This window comes from Trachypithecus francoisi, unplaced genomic scaffold (assembly GCF_009764315.1).
Source record: "Trachypithecus francoisi isolate TF-2019V2 unplaced genomic scaffold, Tfra_2.0 Lachesis_group1, whole genome shotgun sequence".
Lineage (NCBI taxonomy): Eukaryota > Metazoa > Chordata > Mammalia > Primates > Cercopithecidae > Trachypithecus > Trachypithecus francoisi.
In genome coordinates this window covers 171,229,191-171,247,759 of record NW_022681454.1, presented here as the reverse complement: position 1 = coordinate 171,247,759, position 18,569 = coordinate 171,229,191, and the positions used below count along the sequence as shown (strand labels likewise).

At 35.5% G+C, this 18,569-nt stretch overlaps 1 non-coding gene across 1 annotated transcript; it reads right to left on the bottom strand.

Moving 5' to 3' along the window:
• Positions 1 to 689: 689 nt before the first annotated feature.
• On the bottom strand, positions 690 to 752 carry LOC117086497. Its single transcript, XR_004438398.1, has one exon. It is a non-coding gene; the product is annotated as a U7 small nuclear RNA (small nuclear RNA).
• Between the last annotated feature and the right edge of the window lie 17,817 nt (positions 753 to 18,569).

The following is an 18,569-nucleotide window of genomic DNA, read 5'->3' as shown; positions in this document are numbered from 1 at the left end:
AAAAGGTCTACTAAAATATTTTAAATAAGCAGATAGTTCATTCAAAAAGAAACATAGGAAGAAAAGCTCAAAACAAATAAGACTTTCAGTTCTTTAATTTAATTTAATTTTATTTTATTTTTGAGACAGAGTCTTGCTGTTGTCGGCCTGAGCTGTAGTGCAATGGCATGATCTCAGCTCCCTGCAACCTCTGCCTCCCAGATTCCAGCATTCTCCTGCCTCAGCCTCCCAAGTAGCTGGGATTACAGGTGCCCACCATCACGCCCAGCTAATTTTTGTATTTTTAGTAGGGATGGGGTTTTACCATGTTGGCCAGGCTGGTCTTGAACTCCTGACGTCAGGTGATCCACCCGCCTTGCCCTCCCAGAGTGCTGGGATTACAGGTGTGAGCCACTGCGCCTGGCCTCAGTTCCTAATTTATGAACTGATGAAGTCTGAAATGCTATAACTTCATATCATTTTAATTTTTAGCAACCCATCTAAACTGAAAAGACTATATCGATATTTCCATGATTTACTAACAGCCAAAAATCATATCACTTTTGATCCTGAAAAAAATTCAAGAGGCCTTGGGATATTGACACAGGAAAAAAAAAATTGTAACTAACTTCAAAGTTGTCAAAATTTCTTATACTCCTTATCTCAGTGCTCTAAGAATGCCATAATAAATCGTTTTTTAATGTCTTTTTATGAGTTTTTCTAGTGAAGACCGGAAAACCTGCTACACAAATTATAAAAGAGTTATCACACTAATAAATCAGTTTTGTTAGGAGTAAAGTTCAGTTCTTGAAAGGTAAGTTAAAGAAGTCCCTTCCAGTGAGAGGCAATTTGCCAATACCCATAAAAACACAAACTCTTTCCTTCAAGGATTTACACACGAATTTAATTATAAAACCCATTTTTCACCTAGGTATTTGTTTAACATGCTGTAAGTGAATGTGTATGGACATGTATTGACAACCAATATATAACGTTGATTTATGTGTAATATTTATATGTGTATGCATATGAATATATAATTGGTCATATTTAAATTTTAAATCCTTAATAGGTAGAGACTACATAATGCATATTGTAAGTATTTAATATGTGTGTGATAGAGAAACGAGTAAGTCAGAGGGATGGCTGAGACCATCTGATACTAACCTCTGATACTAACCTCTGATACTAACCTCTGATACTCAAATAGGTAGAGCATAAATATTTTCCCACCTGTGTATTTCCAAAGGAACCTTTATTTCTACTAACTCTCGTTTCATGAATTCTACTTCATCTTTGTAAAATATATAGTTGGCCTAATATAGATGTATATTTTTTAAACTTGTAAGTATTACAACCCCATAGAAATCATTATAACCATCTAATATTTTTTCTAAGAATAGAGCCTACTGTATTTTATATTTTAATAAAACATATTTTTCAGCTTTTCTCTCTGCTAGTCCTTATCCCCATAATGCCTAATAAAAACCAGCATTTAGATGCAGATTGTACATTATGCAGAGGATAACAGATGAGCTTATCAGCTGTTTTACAATAACAAGGATAAATTTATTGATAAAACTGTACAACATGAACTAACCTGACTCTTGTCAGTAACGTGACAATATCAGTTTTCTGACTAGCTACCTGTTTGTAGCGCTCCTTAAAGTGCAATGAAACAAATGACTTCCGTAACATTAAAACAATGGGCATTGGTTAAAAGGCTCAGAAACTATTTCTTTTCCACAAACTTACAAAAGGCCTCTTTTAAATTTAGTGTTTTAACCTCAAATATATTTTTCTTACAACTTCTTTGGTAATATTTGCACCAAAATGTACTTATTGTGCCATCTTCAGGGCGTTTTTAGGAAACAGCTCCGTGAAGTAAATTAAAAATTACTTTCCTTAGTGGGGTTTTTAAATTATTATTTTAAAGCTGTAGAAGGTTTTTTTAATGTACATTAAGTTTTAAAATATTAATTAAAAATCTATATAAAGCAAAATAATTTAAGCTTTAATGTATGAGAATGTAGACATCAAAATGTATATATGTAAATCTATATACCTATATACATACATTTGTGAAAGTTCTTTACAATTTCCAAAGCACTCACATATTATCTTATTTAGTATTTACAGTATTCCTCTGAGGTGTTACAGCAGAAACTTGTACCTTTTTAAAAATGAGAAAGCTCCCATTTAAAGACATGAATTAGTTTGTTCAAAGTTTCCAAGACTGAATTATAATAGCCAAGATTCAAGACTACATTTTTTACTACAAGTAAAAAGTTATTTCTACTATTATAGTGATATATCTTTAAAATCAATGATGAAAATTATATGTAATTTTTAATTACCTTTGTTCAATAATTGTTAAAACATCTACACTGAAAGTTGGAATAATTCCTGGATATGGTGATTATAGATCAGAAAATCAGACATTTATATATGTAGCTCAATTCTTTTATCATTTCTGAACTTTATTTAACTAAGAAATCTATAGTGAAACAACATATCCGACCAGTGGGAAATTATGGTAGAATGACACAAATCAATCCACAGATGAATACAATACAAATGAATTGTCCATGTGACAGAACTAGACTATATAGTAAATCTGCTGTCCTTAGACCACTAAGAAGTCCTAAAGAAAACCAAGACGATTCTTTAGCGTCATCTGGGGTAACTATCTATTCTGATTTGCCTGAGACCGTAGAAATTACCAGTAGAGCACCTTTTCACGTTCTAATGTGTACCATTTGAACAACAAATTAACAGATCAGTTTTATTTGATCCAATGGTACTAATAACAACCTGAACTTAGAATGTAAAATAAGTATGACAGCTGTAATGAAAGGATTCACCTCCTTAGAAATACATTCATTTTACATGCATCTGGAAAACACATTAGAAGATGTAGGTTCCAATTATAGTTTTGTGTTTTACCAAGCTGGGGAATTTATGGTATCTATCTCTAACAGAAACTCTCCGAGCTTCTGTTTCCTTATACGAGGATGATAATACCTTTTCCTCAAGGTTTTCGTTAAGTACTAAAATAACCTTGTGAAATCGACTAGAACTATGCCTAGCAGCCAGGACTTTATAAGAGAATGTTCTATAGAAGTACAATAGAAACGGGGGAAATCAAAGCCCTCAGACCTCCTCCTGCTGGCCAAGAGACGTCTGGTGCGCTTTCAGGGAGATATCATACCCTACGAAGCTGCTCCTGGTGTTTATTTTAAGTAGACTAATTTGCCTTTGCATAAAAATGAATGGTAGATGAGGAAAACATGAGATCTGCATATACAGATTATTAATCTGCAAGTCTCTTAAATTCAGAGATATGTCCTGGACATGAAAAATATCCAACTGGTACTTTTATTGAGGGAATTTTGAGTGACAAGGAAGGAATTACCTTAACATGAAGAGATTTTTATAACTTGGTCAAATTCATCTATTATTTAAGATTAACAATTCTCAAAAAATAAACCGACAGAATATGGCCCTCTCTGGTATGGAAGAATGCCGAAAACTCCACTGGATGCTAATTGACTTTGGGAATTCCTGATTCATGAACTTCTCTAGTGAGAATACCTTTTCCTAGAACTGAAGCTCCTAAATTTGAGGTTACAAGCCCAGTTTGAAAGCTTGATAGCAGCTATGATTCTGTGTCCCTAAAAATAATCCACAGTCATATGTCATCTAGTGAAAGGGATATGATCTGAGAAATGCCTCGTTAGACACTTCATGGTTGTGCAGACATCATACAGGGTACTTACATCAACCTAGGTGGTATAAGAGCCTACTACACCCCAGGGCTGTTTGGTCTAGCCTATTGTTTCTAGGCTACACGTCCATACAGCGCATCACTGAATACTGTAGGCAATTGAAACACAATGGCCGTATGTGTACTTAAACATCACTAAATATAGAAAAGGTATAGTATAAATACAAGATTCTCATCTTTTGGGACTACCCTCATACATGTGGTTCATCGGTGCTGGAAACACAAGTTATGCAGCAAGTGACTGTATATATAAAGAAATAAACAAAATATATGTATACATACTATATATACACATATAGGTGCACACATATGCATATGTACATATATAGTCTGTAAGTCCATATATAAAACATACATAAGCACAAATATCTGTACAATTTCAAGAGGTTTATGAAACTCTAAAGCCCATATCATAGGTTGTTCGTTAAGAATCCCTAACCTAGAATAATGGCACTCTCTTTGTTGATTCTATAATAATGTATATTATAGATATTAAATGATAAGGAATTACTACTTAATGAAGTAATACTTAACCTTACTGAGTATTCTGATACATCTTACTCTGTTCCATACTGTTCTGTTCCATTTTATTATATTCTATACTATGCTGTTCTGGTTTTTAAAAAACAAATAAAGCTAGTTTAATCAACTACTGTATACCGATTTCAAATTTCACGCTCCAAGATTGGCTATTACTGCTCTAGAGTATGACAGCAGCTGCTTCAGGACTTGTACTACAGAAGGCAAGATAATGCCAGCTGTTAGTAACCTAAGGGAGATAGCCCTTAGTGGGGAAAGTGTAGAGAAAAATAGTGCTATAGAAACGGGGGAAATCAAAGCCCTCAGACCTCCTCCTGCTGGCCAAGAGACGTCTGGTGCGCTTTCAGGGAGATATCATACCCTACGAAGCTGCTCCTGGTGTTTATTTTAAGTAGACTAATTTGCCTTTGCATAAAAATGAACGGTAGATGAGGAAAACATGAGATCTGCACAATGCTACAGTTCTTTGAAATAAAAGAATCTTGATACCGCTTTTAAGGAAAAGTGGTTCCTTAGCAAAAAAAGGAAATTAAGTAGAAAAAGAAACTGTAATTCAACAGCAAATTTATGCATTTACTTATATTGACCCTGTTTCCACAATGATCTGAGAAGACTTCAAAAGGAATTAAGGATTTTTTCAAATTAATTTGGAATTAAGTGCATTAGTAATCAAACACTTAGAATCATAGAAGAGCTGTTTCAGTGGCAACTCTGGTGTGCACAGGGATAATGGACTGCTGGGTCCAAGATCCTTAGACTCAAATAGCAGGTTCTGACTTTGGTAGAGGCAACCTGTAGTTATTACAGCTATTAACCATCTGAATGAGAAAGACAGTTGGGATCATCTTTGCTGTTGTTGCTGTGAGCAAAAAGAAGACTAATCACATATAAAGGTTAAGCAAGTAATACTTGTAGTTAGATTCATATTTCAATATAGAAACAGACATGGAGAAAACACTGTTCCTGGTGGTTGGAATACATCAGGGAACAGGACAGACAAAAATACCTACCCATGGAACTTGCGAGTTAGAATGGGAAACTGACAATAAACAACACACATGACGTATAAGCAATTCATATGATCTATTAAAAGATGATCAGTGCTATAGAAAAAAATAGAGCAGGGAAAGGAAGATCAGGAAAGCAGGGATGGAGATAGCACGGGTGGCATTTGAGGAATGATGCAGGATTAGAAAAGAACAGCTTAAAACAGATGCAGAGAAAAAAGGCTTTTCAGAAGTTTTGTCACATAGATAATTCAGATCTTTTTGATGTACCTATGTCACCAGTGCAGCTATCCAGGCTTTTTTTTGTGTATGAGTGTGTGCAAATTATAGCTTGTGGTGAGTTTTAAATCAATGAGCTTACTTTGTTTAAAAAAAAACCCTGAATGTCTCAATTTCATCCAAACCCTCCAATAAGCATTATTTTAATGCATCAAATAAAAGATTTGAGTTAAAAAGCAATGTGGGAAAGTTTTATGAATGTTATTTTGGGAAAGAACATTAATACCATTTTCTGATAATCTATGGCATCAAAACATTATGAAACAGAACCACAGTTTATTAAAGGCTACATAACGCTTATTGTTAAGCTCCACGTGTTCCAGCGACAATATCTAGTCACTAGAAAATGGTTTAAATTCATGTCTATAGATAAAACAAATGAGTTTGTACCTAACGCTTTGGGTCAGAAAATGTAATGATAAAGTTTCAACTGCCAGCTGTACTAAAATTATAAAATACTTCTGAAAAATAGTAGATCACTTTTTGAACATTAAAAAATTGGATTAATAACCTATATCATCTGTGTATATTTTTACCAATGTTTTCATTTGATTTATATAAGCAAATAGGACTATTTGAAGTAGCTCAATACTGTAACCTTAAAAAATTAAAGGACACTCTGTGGCATTGCTTACATCCATAATTCTCAAAAATGTTCCTGATGGCCTTTATATTAAAAGGTGCAAGTATATCATATATCATAAATACTGCAGTCAAGGGGAAGAGAAAAGATATAGGAACGAATTTTTCATGTGAAAGTTGAGTTTGAAAGCAGGAAAAAGAAGTAGAGTATGGGGTATGCCTGGGCATCCATATGTGTGTGTACCATCGTACAGATCTATTAATCAAATACGTATCTATTAATCATCGTGCTCATTTTTAAACCGTTTTCATTTGATCTATTATAGCAGACTGGTTTTCTACCACTTAGAGTTCTGGCAGTTGACATGAATATATGTCTGTAAAATCTCTACAACTATACACGATTTTATCTACAATATATCCTTCACTTGGTGGTTGTCCTTGAGAGTTTCTGTTATACTGAAATTCACAGTTGTAGTCTTGAGACCTAAGCTCAGCCCTATTCCCCTGGTTGGTGTTTCTCTCAGAGTTTTAGAATTAAAGTTTCCACGGTTTCATTCAGAGGTTTATGTACTTCCCTGTGCTTCTCCTTGAGTATGAGAAGATGATGTTGTAGGTAGCATACACCAAGTAGGAACTGCATGCCCGTATAAACATCAGCTTTGTGGAAAATCTGTTTTGGTGGCTAGGGCTGAAACAATGATTTTTATTCTCCAAGCCTTGTTTCCTTTTCCTCGATGCAATTACCTGGATTATACTGCCCACACTCACTTACCATTACATAAGGCCATGTAACTGGGTCCCCAGATAAATGTGAGCAGAAGTAATGGTGGCTACATTCACATCTTCCAGCTTCACTCCCTAGTCCCTCATCTATAGACAACTTCAAACCCTAAGAGCCACTAGCTGAACAGAGGTGCCGAGTTTGCTTAATGCATGAAGCTCTGGAACCTCTGCCTGAACTTCACTGTCACCTGAATCATCAGACTGGAATATCCGTGATAAATATATTCTTAACTTGGTGAGCCACAGAAATTTTGGGTTGTTTGTTTCAGCATCAAATATAATTTACTGTGACTCGTACAGATTCTGAGGATTAACCAGAGGAGATTCTGCTGTACTTTTTTAACTTATTTTTCTGAGCCCACTTTCCTCTAGAAAAAGTTGAGATCACTGATATTATTTTATAAACAAGTAACAGAACATGAGGGAAAAGGGTTCAGAGGATGAGGAAGACTCCAGAAAAAGAGACTCACTTCAGATTTTAAAAGATAGATATCATATGTAAATATGTAAATTTAATCCTGAATAAGGCCTTAGAAAACATCTTGTTTTTCCTGGTTTCTTTACAAAAATGAAAATAGATGGGCTTACTAAAATATGTAAAAATAATATACAGCAGCATCTCATCTCATTCCTGGCAAATGTTTGTAACCTTCATTTTGGGGGGATATATTTAGTGGAACTCAAGCCTGCAAAGAATTGGGCAGCCAAAAAAAAAGAGGGATGGAGAAGGAAAGAATTGGGAAGGAGGTGAGAATACTGTGATAATTCTTTGAATTTAAAGGGCATAATCAAAATCCTCATCCATAAGCAGCCTCAGCCATTTGTCCAAGTATTTTATATACATATTATTCTTTTCCAAACATGCCACGGTGGGAAGGAATTGGATGAAGCACTGATATAAAAAAATGATTCCTTGGCAGAGCTGCAGTTAGTACAACATGATCCTTATCTGATTATGAGAAAGAAAGAAGTGCAATCTATTTCCTTGAAACAGAGTTGAGAAACAAGCAGCTTGTGTCTTCCCAACAGTTAATGAATCTCAGTCTTTGAAGCAATGACTTATCAGCAAAGACACAGTGACATTTATGGTTAACAAAAATGCCTATCCACTCAACGTATGTTTTAATCCAGGGATTGGGAAACTATATCCTTTAGGCCAAATCCAGTACCCAGCCTGTTTGTATAAAGAAAGTTTTATTAGAACACATCCTTGGGAGGCTGAGGCGGGTGGATCACGAGGTCATGAGATCGAGACCATCCTGGCTAACACAGTGAAATGCCAACTCTACTAAAAATACAAAAAATTAGCCGAGTGTGGTGGTGGGTCCCTGTAGTCCCAGCTACTCGAGAGGCTGAGGCAGGAGAATTGCTTGAAAACCCGGGAGGTGGAGTTTGCATTGAGCTGAGATCGCGCCACTGCACTCCAGCCTGGGTGACAGAGCCAGACTCTGTCTCAAAAAAGAAAAAAAAAAAAAAGAACACATCCATGTCTATTCATTTAAGCACTGTTGGTGGAAGATTTCTCAGTACTACAGAAAAGTTAGGTAGCTGGGACAGAGATCATATGGCCTGTAAAGCCTAAAATATTTACTATCTGGTCCTTTACAGAAGAAATTTGCCAACCCATTTTAATCCATCAGGATCTAACTCCTCAATTTCATATTTATATATCTAGGTCATTCCAATTTAAACATTAATATTTTGGTCTTTAGTTTCAACACAAAGACTTAAAGATAATATTTGCAAAATTTAATTATTTTACGAACAATCATTATGTGTCAATGAAAAATAAAACAAACAAGAAACTATTTGAACCTCATTAGCAATAAAGAAATACAATTTATAACAGTATGATAACAGGATAATTCTTCACCTATTAGCTACGATTTTTTTAGATTTAATTTTTTAAGGAAAATTTCATAGTACAAAGATTAAACATAGGTTCCTTCTGGGGTTTCAGTGAGTCCCCCAAAGCCCATGTGTTGTAAACTTAATCCACAATGCAATGGAGTTGAGAGACGGAACCTTTAAGGGATGATTAGGTCATGAGGGCTCTCCCCTCTTAAAAGGATTAATGTCATCATTGAGAGACTGGTTTCTTTATAAAAGGATGAGTTCAGACCCCTTCTCTCACTCTTTCAAGTGCCTGCGAGTGCGTTCTCTCTCTCTCTTCCGCCTTCTTGTGCATGTCATCCCTTCTGCCATGTTAGGACACAGCAATAAGGCCCCACAAGATGCCTGCCCCTTGATCTGGGACTTCCCAGCCTCCAGAACTGTAAGCTAAATAAACGTCTGTTCATTAAAAATTACCCAGTCTGTGGTATTCCATTGTAGCAGCACACAATTAAGGTACATCATGATATGCTCTGATATTTCAAAACAAGTCATTTCTACTATATTAAATACTCATGAGATTGATCAAGATTAGCAAACTTTGGTTTGAAGTTATGAAAAAGTAATACACACATTGAAAATAAAATTTGCTGACCATTAGAAACAAGTGTCAGGTTGAGTCATTGATCTCTAGTAAAATCAACACTACTTTTTATTTAACCTGTTTCAACAGCTTTTATGCAAACTAAAAAACGTAGGGTTTCTTAAGACTAAATAATACACTTTGTGAAAATAGTGCTTCAGTTTAATCCCACAAAACAGGTGAGAAAACACACCTGTGTGTTTATTGGTGCTAATCCCTCAGTGAATTTTGTCTTCTGTTCATTTTTGTTTGCTTTGGTTTGGGCTTTTACTTGGTTTAAGCCGTTCTTTTTTAATTATGAAATATTTTAATTCTGTAAAGTCATTGAAGGCTAGATGAACATCTCACCTATCTTTAATTTATAAAGTAAAGTAATACTTTACACACTTCACTTACGCTTTACGCAGTGCCTGGTACAAAAAAGAAACCCAATACATTTTTGTTGAGTAAACGGTGCGATTAACAAATGCTTCAAATAATAAAAATAATTTATTTTACATCTTAATTCAAGATATTTATGAATTTGATAAAGTCCCATTTTAACCTTATAATTTTTAGTGCTGAATATTTTGGAAATATGATATACTTGTGGAAAAAGTGCTAATAATTTACATATTCAAAATTGTCAAGTTAGTTATGCTTAGGTGAATTTTTTAGTCAACTGATTTATAAATTTTACTGGGTTAATGTACATACTACTGGCACAACTTCTCATTCAAATATTCTTCTCCCTGCTTAGATTTAATGTTTTCATGGATCACTTTTGATTATGCAAAAAAAGATCAACTGAATTTGGTAGTTCACTAGACTAAAAAGAAAACAAAGGAACTAGATCGCTTAATATTTTCTACTCTCATTTAAAAATAGTTATCTAAATTTTTAAAACAAAGAAAAATAGGCCAGGTGTGGTGGCTCACACCTGTAATTCCCAGCACTTTAGGAGGCCGAGGTGGGTGGATCACGTGAGGTCGGGAGTTCGAGACCAGCCTGACCACCATGGAGAAACCCCATCTCTACTAAAAATACAAAAAATTAGCCAGGCGTGGTGGTATATGCCTGTAATCTTGAGTAGCTACTCAAGAGACTGAGGTAGGAGAATTGCTTGAACCCAGGGGGCAGAGGTTGCAGTGAGCCGAGATCGCACCATGGCACTCCAGCCTGGGCAACAAGAGTGAAACTCCGTCTCAAAAAAATTAACTAATTAATTTAATACAGAAAAATAAGGCTCCTGAAAAGCAGCAGATATTTCTATGAATAAACTTTTTTATTTTCCCATATTATCAAAATCATAATTTATAAAACAGTAGTAGCATTCAAATTACTTTTTTTATAAGTCTTCAGGTTAGCAATGTATTTTAATTAGGTATTATGTGTATGAGGGTGAATTGAGAGTAGATAACAGATACAATGGAGGAGGGAGAAGCAAGTGCACCCAGCCACCCATCGGCATTGCACTATATTGAATGGATTACATTTATCCTTTTTCCACCCACTAAACAAGAATATGTTTAACATTTACAAATGGGAAACAAAGACATTTTTACAAGTACATCTTGTACTCGAGTTCAAATATTGAAAGACTTTACTGAATTCTCAGTCACTGCTGAATAATTCAAGCTCTGTTATATTCAGATACACTTTCTGTCCCCAAAGAGCATGATCTCTCTGCTTCTCATTGCCTCACAAGAAAATTCTATTAGTAAATGCTAAAGGGAACCCTTTTTAGTTTTGCTGATGTCACACCTGAGTAACAGTCACTTTCTTAATTGTGATATTTGATAAATATGCTTCTTTCCTCCAAAAGAGTCATTAATATAGTAAAAAATGTTTGTACAGAATTGAAATAGATATTAAAAGTTGCTTAAGATCAACTGAAAAATATATTACTTAAAGACATTATAAAAATGCTGATGCAATCCAATTGGAACCTAATTTAACTGAGCTCTTGATTTGAAAAGTAATTTTCTATCATGAGCTGCCATTATTCAAAAACTAATTTTATGTCTTTAAGGAACTTCTCCTACCATTTTCTTTCCTAAGATGTTGATGGCTAGGAAAAGCAGAAATGAACTGTCACTACTACTGAGAACATATTTGTTCAAACAATGTTTTGTTACATCTGAAAAAAAGACTGTAGCTGAAGAGATTTTTATTAACTTCAAAAAGTGTCACTTTTTCCTAACAAAGACACCAGAACCACCAATTAGTTCTTCCAAATATAGTCAATGTGCTACGAGGGAGTTCTGGAAGTATGTAAGCAATGATGATGGTAACTAGTGGGGGAAGTAGTTAGAAAATCTACCTGGGAATACTTATCAGGCAGGTTTCTAACACTGCTGGTTTTGAGTTTGGATAACAAGCCTGACAGGACAAGAGATCATGGTTTATAGACTATTTATTCAGCATGTGATCACTAGCTTTAGCAAAAGAGGGAAAAAAAGCCAAAGAGTTTGAAGTTTAGATAAAGTTTAGAAGAGAAAGTGGGCCAAAGAGCTATTCCTGCTGTCAAAAAAGCCAAGCATGCTGCTAAAACTGTGGCAAAGGCTTAGTATCTGTGGGGCTGGATGGAGGATCTGAAATCCTTTGAACAGCAAATGGCTCTGAGCATTATTCCACATATTTGCTTCCCCAACCGAAAGTTTGGGAAAGATTCATATTAGGCATTTTTCCAACAATGCAATGTTTTTGCAAAGTCAAAGCTATTTGGCAAGCGTGGTTATTTGGGGAAGGAATTTGGAACAACCCTTTATGCTGTATACCTTGTAAATGCTGTTAACAACTGTAAAGAAGAAATGTTCATTTTCCTGAGCATAGCTTAAAAAAGATAAAATAGGACGGGCGCGGTGGCTCAAGCCTGTAATCCCAGCACTTTGGGAGGCCGAGACGGGCGGATCACGAGGTCAGGAGATTGAGACCATCCTGGCTAACACGGTGAAACCCCGTCTCTACTAAAAATACAAAAACTAGCCGGGCGAGGTGATGGCACCTGTAGTCCCAGCTACTCAGGAGGCTGAGGCAGGAGAATGGTGTAAACCCAGGAGGCAGAGCTTGCAGTGAGCTGAGATCCGGCCACTGCACTCCAGTCCGGGCGACAGAGCAAGACTCCGCCTCAAAAAAAGAAAAAAAAAAAAAGATAAAATAAATAAAGGTGGGGGGGGGGGGAGGAGCTCATTCTTCCAAAGGCCTTTGTCAGAAACGAAAAGAAAAAAAAAAAAAACTCTTGAAACACATCTAGTTGAAAAGAATTAATTCAGGTTATTTCTAAAACACTGATCATGAGTTTATAACAATGCTTACATTAACATACTGTTGATTAAACTTGAGTATTTAAAAAGCATTTTACATTATAGAGTCATCTCAAATATGAAATAATCACTGTTTCAACTGTTCTTGTTATAAACTACAGGACCAAGGTTTAAATAATCCCGGCTCTAGCAAAGTAGAACTAAACATCTCACAGAACAGTAATGCAGACATTTGGAATGCCATGTATTCTCCAGCTTTTGTGTTTTTGAACTTTTCAACCATGGTCCCAGTGCTCTATTTTCATAATACACAGGCATGGAAATATTCACTAAGTCACGGCAGCGGTGTTATTAAATGTTCAAAGCATGTATTTCCCCAGATTCCTCTGATGCTGCTGTTCTAAAGGTCATGGTAGTCCCCCAGATGTACAATGTTAGAATGGTCTGCATTCACTTCATATACTAAAATAAAATAAAACTTATAAAAGAATAAAAGACCAAGAGGGTGAAATGTAAGAAATAAACAAATAAACGTCAAGCCTAACCTGTTGTCTGTTTAAGTGCTTACAGTAATCATTAAACTTTCTTAAAACCAATTAACTAGAAAATGACTACTCTCTAGTCACTGGTCAGAAGTGCAATGCCATTCTCAAGCACAAAATAAAACGTACCAGATATAACTAGCTGGTGATTTATACATCACCCACACTTTAAAAATATCCCTGGATACTTCGGAAATATTAGGATGTATCCTAAATACCATTTATAAAAGATGAGGGATATGTATCAAAGTATAAGAACACAGATATGAAACATATCAAGAGTGCCTATATTCATAGAGATGTTCCTGAATTAAATACTGTAAATGAAATTGTCAGTATAAAATTCCCATTATGCTCTAATGTGCTACCATTATTTTTAAACCAACATTTGCTTATTGCTATGAGAAGGTGTATTCACGTATACTGTCCTAAGTCAATGTCTTGGTACACAGTGCATCCTTTCATTCTCTGGCTTTACAGAGCACACAATGCAGTCTCAGCCTAACTTTTCCTCTTTTGTCTGATTTGCAAGTCCATTAATTTGTTCAGAAAATATTTGAACAGCCAAGCATACTTCAGGAATCTCAGAGATCCTTTTTAAGCCATTTGATTAGAATACCAGAGGAAATAAATTACTTAAAACAAATCTAAATGAAAGGTCATAAGAAGAACTGAAACCAGTTTGGGGCAATTGTTGGTTAACTTAAGATTCCTGAGATGGATCCTTACGTTAGCAGAACAATACTGAACTTTAACTCTTTGAGAACCTGATTTGCACCTATCTCCTACAAAAATTCGAAGTGATTTCCATCCTCCAGCCATCTCTCTTGTCTGCTCAAAGTCTGTTGTTACCTGTTGTTACCTCATTGCATTTTCCACTCAACTGAACCATTATTTTCTGAATTTTCTTTACCTGTTTCTGCCTTTCATTTGGTCTTTTGTTGATTACCTTATGTTCCATAATTCTTCAGACTTTATATGATTCATTCAAAGAACTTTGACCCAAGTCTTTTGACATGTTTTCATCCCCAACTCTTCCTGCACATCTTCCACAGTAATAAAAATGTTAGCTGGGCACAGAGAAACAAAGAGTAAGACCATCTTTTCAAGTCTCCTTTGCATTGATGTATAATCACGTGACTATGTTTTGCCCAATAAAATGTAAATCAAATTATTACTTAGCAGTTTTCTGAACCCTTCTGAAAAAACATCTGATGCGTTGTTTCACCATCTCTTCCTCCATACTACTGCCTGGAACCATCTTAAACCACACCATCACGTACAGCTGAGAAACGGCCTAGAAAGAGCTTCAGTCCTCAACAGTGTGAAGGTCTATACTGAGCATGAACCACTCATTTGGGTGAGGGAGACATAAACCTCTCCTTTGTTTTAAGCCATTTTCTCTGGGTCTTTCTGACATGTATAGCTGATGTAATTCTAATGCGTAAGTATTTAGGCGAAGTTTCTGAAGGTGGGTTATTGTGTGTGTTTCCTCATTCACTCTCTGGAGTCTGTTTCTACATTCTTTGCCATTTTCCCATAACTTTCTTGTGCTTCTACAGGAGGATCCTGTGTGACGCATTGACTTTGGACTTTGGCCAACAGAATGAGAGCACATATGCCACTTTCTGCATCCAAGCAGAAGCTTTAAATGTGGTTGCAACGGGCTCAGCAGGGCTCGTATTCCTGGTTCTCTACCACAAGCACTGCATTAGCCACATGGAAGCTCCCCTACCACCTGAGTCTCAGAATGAGAAGATGTACAGAGACAAGCAGGCAAAAATAAGTGTTTGAGGTAAGCCACTGAGATTTTGACTTTTTTTGTTAGCAAAAGCTAATACATAAATTGTATACCAAGTTAAATAAAGAGTGAAATGGAAAACGAAGCTTCACAGACCAGCTTAAATACGGTTGGAAAAATGAGACATGAATATTTACCTTTGGTAAAGCAGTAACAGCATATTGCAGTCATCAAAACTGCGCATGGTGTAACATGAGCTAGAAAATGAAACTTTTTGTAGAAAGACCCAAAATAATCACCAGACCAAGAAAATGGACTTTATGATTTGCTTATGAGCGCAAACACTTTATCCATCCTTAAGCTTCACTTCACAAGTGAGGCTAATTTTCCTTCCTTGCCTTTATGAAAAACTGGTACAAACCGCTATCATTTTCCTTTGTTAGATGACCATTATTTTTAATAGGTCTGTCTGGTCAAAAAATTTAAACAGTCTCCATTTAAAACCAAATTAGCAAAATAGTGACTCCACCCATAAAACGAGGCTAGTATGGAGAGGAGAGAGGATTATGGGTAGCATATCGTTATTAACCTATTGAAACATGCAGTCCACAAATAAAATATAGTACTAATATAGCCTCTCTGTCTAGCATGCAGCCAAAACACACAGGAAAACAGGGATCAAAAAAGTAAATGTGTGTGTGTATTTCCTTGCTGTGGCAGCTGAGAGTCCTAGAAACAATGACACCCAGCAGCAATGAACATAGAAAGTTCCTAGGTCTCTGTTTCTAATACCATCCTGAAACAAAAGGAACAAGGGCTCCTTGGAGAAATGGTGGATTCTAGGCTTGGGGTAGGAAACATAGAAGAGAAGCCTAGAGTATCCTTTAGTGCCATAAAGTAAGGAAGAACTAAAAAAATTAAAACATGTGCATACACACCCCCCCCATACAGTGATGCGGTGTCAAAGGGACACAGTAGCTAAAGCAGAGACAATTCAAGCAACAACATACATAAAGTAGTATAGAATTATATCCCCAAGTATTAAATAAATGTCCATGAGTTTTGAGGTAAGCCACTGAGATTTTGACTTTTTTTGTTTGCAAAAGCTAATACATAAATTGTATACCAAATGAAATTATACTGTTAATTATACTGTTAAAAATGATGAAACAAATAAATAGAAGAGAAGGGATAAATCTTTTATTCAGAAAATGCCAAACAACTTATGGAGATACTTCATCTTCAAGGAGGCAGAACATGACTCCCTATTCCCTAAGTGAGAACTGTGCTAATGACTTTTTTTTTCTAAAGGATACAGTATAGAAAGGGGGAGTAGGCAGAGAAACTTCCCATTGGAGAAAATTGCCACACACTATTCTTAGGTAATCAATGGCAACATCAACAGTGATCACTTCTGTTGATAGCATGTTCCCCTGAGGTAATGTGATGAAAATGGCACATTACCTCTGGTTTTCCTCCCCAAAACATTAGAAACATTTGACAGTCACGACTGAGGGACAATCTATGAAGTACGTGGCCATAACCTTCAAAACTGTGAAAGGCCATTAAAAACAAGAAAAGCATAAGAAATTGTTACATCCAAGAGGATTTTAAGGAGACATGAGAGCTAATATAATCCTGCATCCTGGATGAAATCTTTACACAGAGAAAAGGATGCTAGGTAAACCCAAGGAAATACGAGTAAAACATAAACTTTTAAAATAGTGTATCAATATTGGTCCATTAATTGTAACAAATGTACCATAGCAGTCTAAGATAAACAGAGAAAACTGGGAGTGGGCTATATGTGAATTCTCTGTACTATCTTTATGATTTTTCTATAAATATAAAACTCTCCTAAAATGAAAAGTTTATTTTAAAAAGTAAATGAAGCTTTTGAATTTATCTTAATGGCAATATAATCTTAATATCTCACATTTTCTTGATTAAAATGGGAATTAAAAAAATCTTTTCAGGATACATTTATTTTATTGCCCATCCTACAGTATCAAAGTTACCAAAGTACTAACTACATTAAACTTAGAATGCAATTTCATAATTCCAAAGGTTTTACCATTTAAAAATATCTGGAGGTAATTTAAAAGTCATTACAAATCATATAGATTAAAAGTTATTTAAAAGGAATTAGATTCTTATTCATATGTTAAGCCTTGTTCTATAAATATATGAAGTCTTCTAGAAAAGCTGGCATTGTCTTTTAAATATATGAATAAAATGTGGTAAAATTTATACTGTGACTAAACACAGAAGAAAAATCCAAATGTAACATTTGATCAGAATGGTTCTAACTACAGTGATGAATCACTTAATGTTCCGAAAAGTGCAACATTAGGCAATTTAGTTGTTATTGAGCATCAAGACAACAAAAGTGTACCTACACAAATCTAGGTGGTATAGCCTAGTACACACCTGGGCTGTATGATACAGTCTTTTACTCCTATGCAAGGAGCCTGTACAGCATGTTACTCTACTGAATACTGTAGGCGATTAGAAATAATGGTAATTATTTGTGTCTCTACACATATCTAAACACAGAAAAGGTACAGTAAAAAATGCGGTATAAAAGATTAAAAATGGTACACCTGTAAAGGGCTCTCAGGATGAATGGAACTTGCAGGACTGGAAATTGACCTGAGTGACTCAGTGAATGCGGATGACAGAATGTGAAGATCTGGGATGTTACCATACACCACTGTAGCCTTCGTAAACACTATGTACTTAGGCTTCACTAAGTTTGTGTGATCCAAGTTTTCTTTCTTTAATAATCAATTAGCTTACTGTAACATTTTTACTTTATAAACTTTATGTTTTAACTTTTGACTAGTTTCTCTATATCTTTATTCTACAATTGTTTTTCAATTTTTTTCTTTACTTTTTAAACTTCTTTGTTAAAAACTAAGACACAGGCCGGGCGCGGTGGCTCAAGCCTGTAATCCCAGCACTTTGGGAGGCCGAGACGGGCGGATCACGAGGTCAGGAGATCGAGACCATCCTGGCTAACACGGTGAAACCCCGTCTCTACTAAAAAATACAAAAAACTAGCCGGGCGTGGTGGCGGGCGCCTGTAGTCCCAGCTACTTGGGAGGCTGAGGCAGGAGAATGGCGTAAACCCGGGAGGCGGAGCTTGCAGTGAGCTGAGATCCGGCCACTGCACTCCAGCCTGAGCGACAGAGCGAGACTCCGTCTCAAAAAAAAAAAAAAAACAAACAAAAAAAAACTAAGACACAAATACATATATTGGCCTAGGCATACACAGGGTCAGGATCATCAATATCAGCATCTTCTAGTTCCACATCTTGTCCCACTGCATGGAGCTGCCATCTCCTGTGATAGCAATGCCTTCTTCTGGAATACCTCCTGAAGCACCTGCCTGAAGCTAACTAACAGTATATATATATATATATATATATATAAATGTAATTATATAATATAATATATAATTAATATAATTAGTACTAATTAATACTAATTATTATTGTATATATACACTCTTATATACACTCATATACACAAATATATATACACTGTTATAATTAGTATTAGTACTAATTAATTATATTAATTATATATTATATAAATTATAT